Source organism: Oncorhynchus keta, chromosome 26 (assembly GCF_023373465.1).
Source record: "Oncorhynchus keta strain PuntledgeMale-10-30-2019 chromosome 26, Oket_V2, whole genome shotgun sequence".
In the NCBI taxonomy this organism is placed as follows: domain Eukaryota; kingdom Metazoa; phylum Chordata; class Actinopteri; order Salmoniformes; family Salmonidae; genus Oncorhynchus; species Oncorhynchus keta.
This window is the reverse complement of record NC_068446.1, coordinates 5,888,409-5,897,413: the sequence shown is the minus strand read 5'-3', so window position 1 is coordinate 5,897,413 and position 9,005 is coordinate 5,888,409. Positions and strand designations below refer to the sequence as shown.

General features: G+C 44.4%; 1 long non-coding RNA gene across 2 annotated transcripts in view; it reads right to left on the bottom strand.

The window, feature by feature from the left end:
• The window catches only part of LOC127911997 (uncharacterized), a 93,050-nt gene extending 84,363 nt beyond the window's left edge, over positions 1-8,687 (bottom strand). For both annotated transcript variants that reach the window (XR_008080020.1, XR_008080022.1), the window contains exon 1: positions 8,296-8,687. This is a non-coding gene — a long non-coding RNA (uncharacterized LOC127911997). The remainder of the gene's footprint in view (positions 1-8,295) is intronic.
• Between the last annotated feature and the right edge of the window lie 318 nt (positions 8,688-9,005).

Sequence of the window (9,005 nt, the reverse complement as noted above, 5' to 3'; positions counted from 1 at the left end):
CAACCAGACAAATCACGTTTGTATGTATTCCTCAGAGATCCTAGAACGTAACCAGACTTCACTATATCAATAGGGGTGTAGTATATCCTATAGGACACCATATCAGAGATCCTAGAACGTAACCAGACTTCACTATATCTATAGGGGTGTAGTATATCCTATAGGACACCATATCAGAGTTCCTAGAACGTAACCAGACTTCACTATATCATTAGGGGTGTAGTAAATCCTATAGGACGCCATATTTGGTCAGAGAGTGACGCCTTCTTGGCACGCCAATGATGCGGACGGTCATCACTTGAATGACTCTAACTTTGTCAAATAAGCACCAATCGGGGTCAAAAAAGCTAGCTAGATAGCCAATGAGCTGGGATTTACGGGACTATCCGGAAACCCTGTATATGTCATAAAATGTAACTACTAACCTTGTGCGACAGCATGCCTTTTCCTTTTGGACAAAAATTATAAGAATATTCACAGCCTTGAAGTTATGAAAACTAGTTGTTTTGCAAATGTTGAACTTATAATAGGGCTACTAATACTGTAAAAGCTAAATCAAAGTCCAAGTATACAGATTTGACGATATTCTTGCAGAAAAAAATGTCATGTGAATGCAAATGTCTCCTTTACGATTTGCCCAAATGTACCTGGGTAACTTCACACTAAATGTCATGTAGTTCGCTCATACTTCAAGTTATCCCTCTGAAACTTCACACATACTCTGCTGCCATCCGTTTATATTCTGCTACATTCAATTCACGTTTCCACAAACGTAAAAGTGTTTCCTTTCAAACGGTAACAAGAATATGCATATCCTTGCTTCTGGGCCTGCGCTACAGGCCGATTTGGAATGTCATTTTAGTTGAGAATTGAAAAAAGGGGGTTATCCCTAAGAAGTGTATTTAAAGACTGCGAGGTCCATAGAACCATTACATCCTCTAAATGAGTCCAGGTTGTCTGTCTCTCCCCCTGGGCTGCTAGCAGCTGAGGGCAGTATGGCACAGACAATGGGCTCATTGACCCAGGCTTAGCCTTAAAACAACATGCAACTCAGTGATCTCCTCGGAGACAATGCTGCTCACATGACCCAGCATGGTGTGGGACGGACAGGTAGGGGGGCCACAATGAGGGACAGTGATTTCCCCATGCTGTCCCATTGGGAGGACATTTGTCCTGACAGTTCTTTCCTGTGGCTGGCTCTGGGAGCAAGCAGCAGGGGTGACGGTGGATGAGAGGAAGAGGGGCGAGGGGGTGGGTGACCCCAGCTAACCAGGGTCTAAGACCTCCGGCACTCCGGCAGGGTTAGAATGAGCGAAGCCTCCAGGCAGCACATCTCCCGGTGCCAGACCAATCTCCACTCATTACTGCTCCACGCTACTCCACACTTCATAATGAACTCACATTCCACACGTTAAACCCACACACCCACACCCAGACACTGGCGGCACGGGGAGACAGACAGCTCCACTTAGCCCCTCTCTTTCTCCTCCTCCTCCTCCTCCTTCATATCTCTTTTCTCCATTATCTTCACTCTTAATCTCGCCATTCATTCCCCCCTCCCTCCCTCCCTCCCCCTCCCTCCCTCCCTCCCTCCCTCCCTCCCTCCCTCCCTCCCTCCCTCCCTCCCTCCCTCCCTCCCTCCCTCCCTCCCTCTTCTTTTTCCCCTTGGTCAACCCTCATATTTGTCCAAAAAGTGAGTGTGTGACACCTCTAAAAACACACTATAAATACCTCTCCTCCCTTAGTTTCCAAATGTAGACCTGGAAAACAGCTAGCTTCTCCAGCTCTAGGCTTTGGTCTGTCTGCTGACATGTAAATAGAGTGGTAAAACATGGCCTCCACAGATCCCGAGGAAACAGTTTGTCCAACGAATTGGATATAGTAAATGTTGTTCATATTTCACCCGCCAATTAAACTAGATTGAATTAGCATTATGAAATGAAACACTACATTACAATACTGTTAGATAAGCACCCAGGGAGTTTTTCTAGATGGAAACCATGATACACAGTGACCTAAGAGATAAATACACAGGACGAGGAAATGAAATTATAATAATACAATTAATAATGTCCTCGGCATCTCTATCTATCAGTCTCTAAGTGCCCATCCATCTAATAACCTGCAGGCTCACTAAATATTGGCATCCCAAATGGCATTGTATTAAGCAAAGGGTAGGGAATAGGGTGCATTGGGGAGACAGCCATTGTATACCGTTACACAGGGAGCTGTGTAGCTAAAGTAAATGATTCCCAGTTATATGAAAGCCACTTATGTGGATCAGATGACTCCAGTTTTGATAGGGTTGTAATGGACTTTTCCCGTTCATTAGCTGAGTTATAGCGCCTGAATTTTATGCTTTGCAGTTATAAATTGAATTATGAAATTAAAGTAATATTAATATTTTCAAAATCAATGTTGGTAACATTTTATGTACACAGTAGTATGTGTTGATGGCTGGTATCTGCAAATAAAGGGAAAGATTTATGGAAGCTCTGCCCTGTTTTTCCTTACTATTATCACAAGTGAAACGCAGACCATAAAAAACTTTAATTAAAATGTTAATTAACACCGGTAATCAATAGGGTGTAACATAACATCTCACATATTTTCAATGACACGGAGGGAAATGCAATCAAACAAACACAGAGGGCCCAAATATGATGATTTTATTGGGTAATAAGAGTAAGGTAAATGTGGCAGGACGAGAGGTAATGCTCTCTCTCTCTCTCTCTCTCTCTCTCTCTCTCTCTCTCTCTCTCTCTCTCTCTCTCTCTCTCTCTCTCTCTCTCTCTCTCTCTCTCTCTCTCTCTCTCTCTCTCTCTCTCTCTCTCTCTCTCTCTCTCTCTCTCTCTCTCTCTCTCTCTCTCTCTCTCTCTCTCTCTCTCTCTCTCTCTCTCTCTCTCTCTCTCTCTCTCTCTCTCTCTCTCTCTCTCTCTCTCTCTCTCTCTCCCTCTCTCTCTCTCTCTCTCTCTCTCTCTCTCTCTCTCCCTCTCTCTCTCTCTCTCTCTCTCTCTCTCTCTCTCTCTCTCTCTCTCCTCTCTCTCTCTCTCTCTCTCTCTCTCTCTCTCTGTCTCTCTGTCTCTCGCTGTCTCTCTCTCTCTCTCTCTCTCGCCCTCTCTCTCTCGCCCTCTCTCTCGCCCTCTCTCTCTCTCTCTCTCTCTCTCTCTCTCTCTGTCTCTCTCTCTCTCTCTCGCTGTCTCTCTCTCTGTCTCTCTCTCTCTCTCTCTCTCTCTCTCTCTCTCTCTCTCTCTCTCTGTCTCTCTCTCTCTCTGTCTCTCTCTCTGTCTCTCTCTCTGTCTCTCCCTCTCTCTCTCTCTCTCTCTCTCTCTCTCTCTCTCTCTCTCTCTCTCTCTCTCTCTCTCTCTCTCTCTCTCTAAGCTGCTCTGGCTATTTTGTTCTCTCTACTGTTAATCTGTAAATGTCCTTCTTGCTTCTCTGAGCTGAGCTTGTTTCTTTTCAAAGTGACCACCGATGCACTGTGAGTTTGCAGGAAGTTAATGACTGAACCATTTAGGCCAGGGATGGGCAACTTTGATGGCCGCAGTGGCTCATGGGTCTGCGTGCCCATCCCTGATCTAGGCCTAAGTGATTAAGCTGCAGCTAAATTGAGTGTAATAAAACATTACTGCCTCGGCATGAACGTGTAACAACAGTGTTATTGCGGTTTAATAACACGATCCTCTTTTTTTTGTCTTCTACAGAGCACAAAAATAAATCCATCCGCCAAATTTCAATTGTATGTATGTATGCTCTAGTTTAGCTTTCTCTGTACTGTCTCTTTCCTAGAATGCTTTAGGCCTGAAGGTGTGGAATCAGCCTCCACCAGATGAGGTGAAACGGGAGCTGTATTTTCCTGGGAAGCATTACCAACTGTAGCCCTCCTCCTCTCCCTCCTCCTCCTCTCCCTCCCTCCTTATTCCGGTATTCCATTCACATTCCTGCCAAAATGCAAAAAACACCCCCTGCCGTCCCTGTCCCCCCTCCATCTCCGCCGTTTCACTCTCTCCCCTCTCCTTCCTCAATGCCTCAGTCACTCCTTCTACTTCCGGCGCCGACAGAGATGGCCGCCTCGCTTCGCGTTCCTAGGAAACTATGCAGTTTTTTTGTTTTTTTACGTGTTATTTCTTACATTAGTACCCCAGGTCATCTTAGGTTTCATTACATACAGTCGAGAAGAACTACTGAATATAAGATCAGCGTCAACTCACCATCAGTACGACCAAGAATATGTTTTCCGCGACGCGGATCCTGTGTTCTGCCTTACAAACAGGTCAACGGAATTGATTCCATGCAGTGACCCCAAAAAACGACTTCGTAAAAGAGGGAAACGTAGCGTAGTATTCAAAGTGCACCTTGAGAAAGAGGGCTTTCAACAATGAATGCTCAGTAACGAAGAAGAATGTCACATAAAAAGGACCTCCTGGCCCCTAAGTGGTAGAGAGTAAAGCAATATTAGTACAGCGTACTCACAGCTGTTCTGGTGCTGGTGGTGTGAGAGCAGAGGGGAGAGGGGAGGAAGGAGGGAGGGAACAGAGAGGAAGAGAGTCTCTTGAAGGGGAGAGTTGAGAGAGAGAAGGACAGAGGGAGAGAGAGAGGGAGAAAGTGAGAGGGAGAAAGTAAGAGAGAGAGAGAGAGAGGAGAAGAGGGAGAGAAGAGAGAGGGAGAGAGATAGGGAGAGAGAGAGGGAGAAAGCGAGAGGGAGAAAGCGAGAGAGAGAGAGAGAGAGAGAGAGAGAGAGAGAGAGAGAGAGAGAGAGAGAGAGAGAGAGAGGAAGAGAGAGAAGAGAGAGAGAGAGAGAGAGAGAGAGAGAGAGAGAAGAGAGAGAGAGAGAGAGAGAGAGAGAGAGAGAGAGAGAGAGAGAGAGAGAGAGAGAGAGAGAGAGTGTGGCAGAGAGAGATTGAAAGAGGAGGGGGGGGAAGAGAGAGAGAGGAATAGGAGAGAGAGAGAGGAGGTAGAGAGAGAGAGAGAGAGAGAGAGAGAGAGAAAGAGGGAGAGAGAGAGAGAGAGAGAGAGAGAGAGAGAGGGAGAGAGAGAGAGAGAGAGAGAGAGAGAGAGAGAGAGGAAGAGGGAGAGAAGAGAGAGAGAGAGAGAGAGAGAGAGAGAGAGAGAGAGAAAGAGAGAGAGAGAGAGGAAGAGGAAGAGGAAGAGGAAGAGGGAGAGAAGAGAGAGAGAGAGAGAGAGAGAGAGAGAGAGAGAGAGAGAGAGAGAGAGAGAGAGAGAGAGAGAGAGAGAGAGAGAGAGAGAGGAGAGAGAGAGAGAGAGAGAGAGAGAGAGAGAGAGAGAGAGGTCACTGCCCACAAAAGAGGTGGAAACTGAGCTGCACTTCCTAACCTCCTGCCCAATGTATGACCATATTAGAGAGACATATTTCCCTCGGATTGCACAGATCCACAAAGGATTCAAAGACAAATCCAATTTTGATAAACTCCCATATCTACTGGGTGAAATTCCACAGTGTGCCATCACAGCAGCAAGATTTGTGACCTGTTGCCACAAGAAAAGGGCAACCAGTGAAGAACAAACACCATTGTAAATACAACCCATATTTATGCTAATTTATTTTCCCTTGTATACCTTAACCATTTGTACATTGTTAAAACACTGTATATATATAATATGACATTTGTAATGTCTTTATTGTTTTGAAACTTCTGTATGTGTAATGTTTACTGTTAATTTTTATTGTTTATTTCACTTTATATATTCACTTTATATATTATCTACCTCACTTGCTTTGGCAATGTTAACACATGTTTCCCATGCCAATAAAGCCCTTGAATTGAATTGAGAGAGAGAGAGAGAGAGAGAGGTCAGAGAGAGAGAGGGAGGGAGGGAGAGGGGGAGAGAGAGAAAGAGAGAGGGAGAAAGCAAGAGAGATAGAGAGAGAGAGAAGAGAGAGACAATCAGGGTAATAGTCCCCAGAGAATGTCTTTATTTCTACCTCTCTCTCCCTCTTTCTTTTTTTCAAAAGTAATCTCCAGCGCTCTAAGCAGGTGCACCACAGAACACGATAAATGAATTGGATTGGCAACAAAATAGGAGTCGCATATAAAGCAATAAAGCAATTTTCAATCACGCTCACTCTGGGGCCGTACCTCGCACTGGCAGGGCAGGTACACTTGTCTGTCCCAAGGTTATGGAAACAGTTGGTGGGGAAGGGGGGGCAGTGTTACCCCCAAATAGCACTCCCTAAAGCAGACTTCTGGAGCAGTGCCACCAGCCTGCCAGCTCACACCCAGGAGAGAGCACCGCCAGCCAGGTTATCACTTCCAACTAATGCCACCCCTGCTCTGGCAGTGGATTGGACGGGCTTTACCTTGAGATAGGATTTTAACTCTCTTAATCATAACCTCTAGATTTCAATTATACAGTAATACATAATTTATAAATAATATATGAATTACTTTTTCATGGACTGGATAGGGCTGTCTACTGCCCCCGCTGGAGTAATTGCGTGCCCATAGTAAACATAATTTTCTTTTGTCAAAAGTTGCTAATATATGCAAATAAAAAATATTATTGAATAGAAAACACTCTAAAGCTTCTAAAACCGTTTAAATTATGTCTGTATGTAAAAGCAGAACTCTCAGGGCAGTCATTCTCCCAAACTCTCTCTTGTCATCAGAAAAGTTGGCCCAACTTTGACGTCATCGCCCCCACCCTTCCCAAGCACTTACAGGTCTGGGAACAGTCTCTCTGTCTTCAGCGCGATCTCAGCTTTCAATGAGGCTTCTCATTGTGAGAATCGTGCGCTCACGAGAGTTTTGGCAGGCCGAAACCCTTCGGTCACGCGAAAAAACAGGTCACTTTTATGCGCGCTCTGCTCCGGTCCTGTCTTTGTTCGATTATACAATGCATGCGTTTCTGTTCGTCCTCACGATTGCTGTACACCTTTATAACATGTTAAAGCTTGATTATGAAGTTAGTTTGACAAGTTTAATCGACATATAATATGTAAGTTCGACGTTTTGGTGCTCATCCACTTGACTTTTGGCTACATTTCAACCGAAATGTGTCGTGTTTGAGAACCGAAAGACACAGACTGCAAAACTAAACACTATTTTGGTAAGTATAATTCCTTCCAGGTCTTCTGATGGAAGAACAGCAAAGGTAAGGGAATATTTATGTGGTAAATTTGGGTTTATGTGGACTCCAAGATAGAGGAGCCATAATGCTACTTTTTCAGCGCCGACTCATAGTATAGCCTAGTGAACGAAACCTGTAACGTTAAAAATAAATGTAACACAGCGATTGCATTCAGAAGAAGTGTATCTAACTATATATATGTAGAACATGCATATTTAGTCAAAGTTTATGATGTGTATTCCTTGTTAGCTGATGTTATCTGCCGGAGCTATCGTCATTTCTCAGGACATTTGAGTAGCATTTTTTGAACGATGCATCATTGTAAACAGAGATTTATGGATATATATAGCATATTATTGAAAAAAACATAAATGTACTGTGTAACATGTTATATTACTGTCATCTGATGAAGATTTCAAAAGGTTAGTGCATTATTTTTCTTTTAATCCTGCGTTTGTTGATTGCATATATTTTTCAACTTGGCTATGCAAATTAGCTGTGTCTTCGGTGGTGGTTTGACATAAATATGTGCTATGTTTTCGCCGTAAAACATTTTAGAAATCTGACTTGCTGGGTAGATAAACAAGGTGTTTATCTTTCATTTGAGCCATTGGACTTGTTAATGTGTGGAGGTTAAATATTTTTAGGAATATTTTTGCGTTCCATGCGCCACCTTCCAGCTGAACGTGGGGGGGGTGTTCCAAAATTGGAACCCTAGTCCTCTTCTGGTTAAGTGATGTCCGTTAATGCATACTCAGCCCATCTCCATTCTGTACACTGTATTTCTATGTTAACTCCAGCCTCTGGTCCAGCTGTGTCATCTCAGTATGTGTAAGTAGATACTGTTTAAATGTACGTGTCCAGGTATAAGTGTGTGTAGACAGTACAGGCATGCATGTGTGGTGTGTGAGTGTGTGTGTGTGCGTGCGGGTGTGTGTGCGTGAGTGTGTGTGCACGTGCGAGCACATGAGCGTGTGTGTGTGTGTGTGTGCGTGTGTGTGTGTGTGTGTGTGTGTGTGTGTGTGTGTGTGTGTGTGTGTGTGTGTGTGTGTGTGTGTGTGTGTGTGTGTGTGTGGTGTGTGTGTGTGTGTGTGTGTGTGTGTGTGTGTGTGTGTGTGTGTGTGTGTGTGTGTGTGTGTGTGTGTGTGTGTGTGTGTGTGTGTGTGTGTGTGTGTGTGTGTGTGTGTGTGTGTGTGTAAGACTCACCCAGACAGTGATGAAAGGCCTTGCTCTCAGGACCCCTGAGTAAACCAGTCATGACGAATAGTTTCCTTCTCACTCCTCTTATCATTGGACTTGACCCCCGCCGGTGAATTTCGTCTGCAAACAGCTCGATTGGAATGGGCCAACGTTTGCCCAGCTTCGAAAGGGTGTTCAGCCTGAACATTTGAAAGTAGGTCTTGAGCTTTTTGTTACGACGTCTCGGTTTTATTTGTGTCTCTCCGTCACATCATCCTGTACTATTTCTTGAAAGGAAAAGTCTCACCTGACTGCAGGGTTCGAGGAGATGTGCACACAGAACATTACCTCTATCCGTCTACAGTTCATAGTACGTTTTTAGTATTTTCTGCCGTTTTTTGCTGGTGCCTTAGCTTCCTGTGCTGTTGTCAGCCTGTAGGCAAACAGGACTATTCATGACACATCTCTTGTGTCGAATCCACCAGCTGAACAGATTTGTTTTTCTGCTCTCAGCTAATACATATTTAGGCTTAACTCAATGAAATGCATTTAATGGGCATCCAATCATACGCATGAACTCACACACATGAACTCACACACATGCACACACACACTCACTCAGAGACACACAGACAGTGACACTCAGGACAAAGCACTTCGCATATATTCTGTCAACGGGGTTGTTTGTTCGACAACCTTCAAATCATTTACAACCAGTGGAACATGGACTGTTCGGA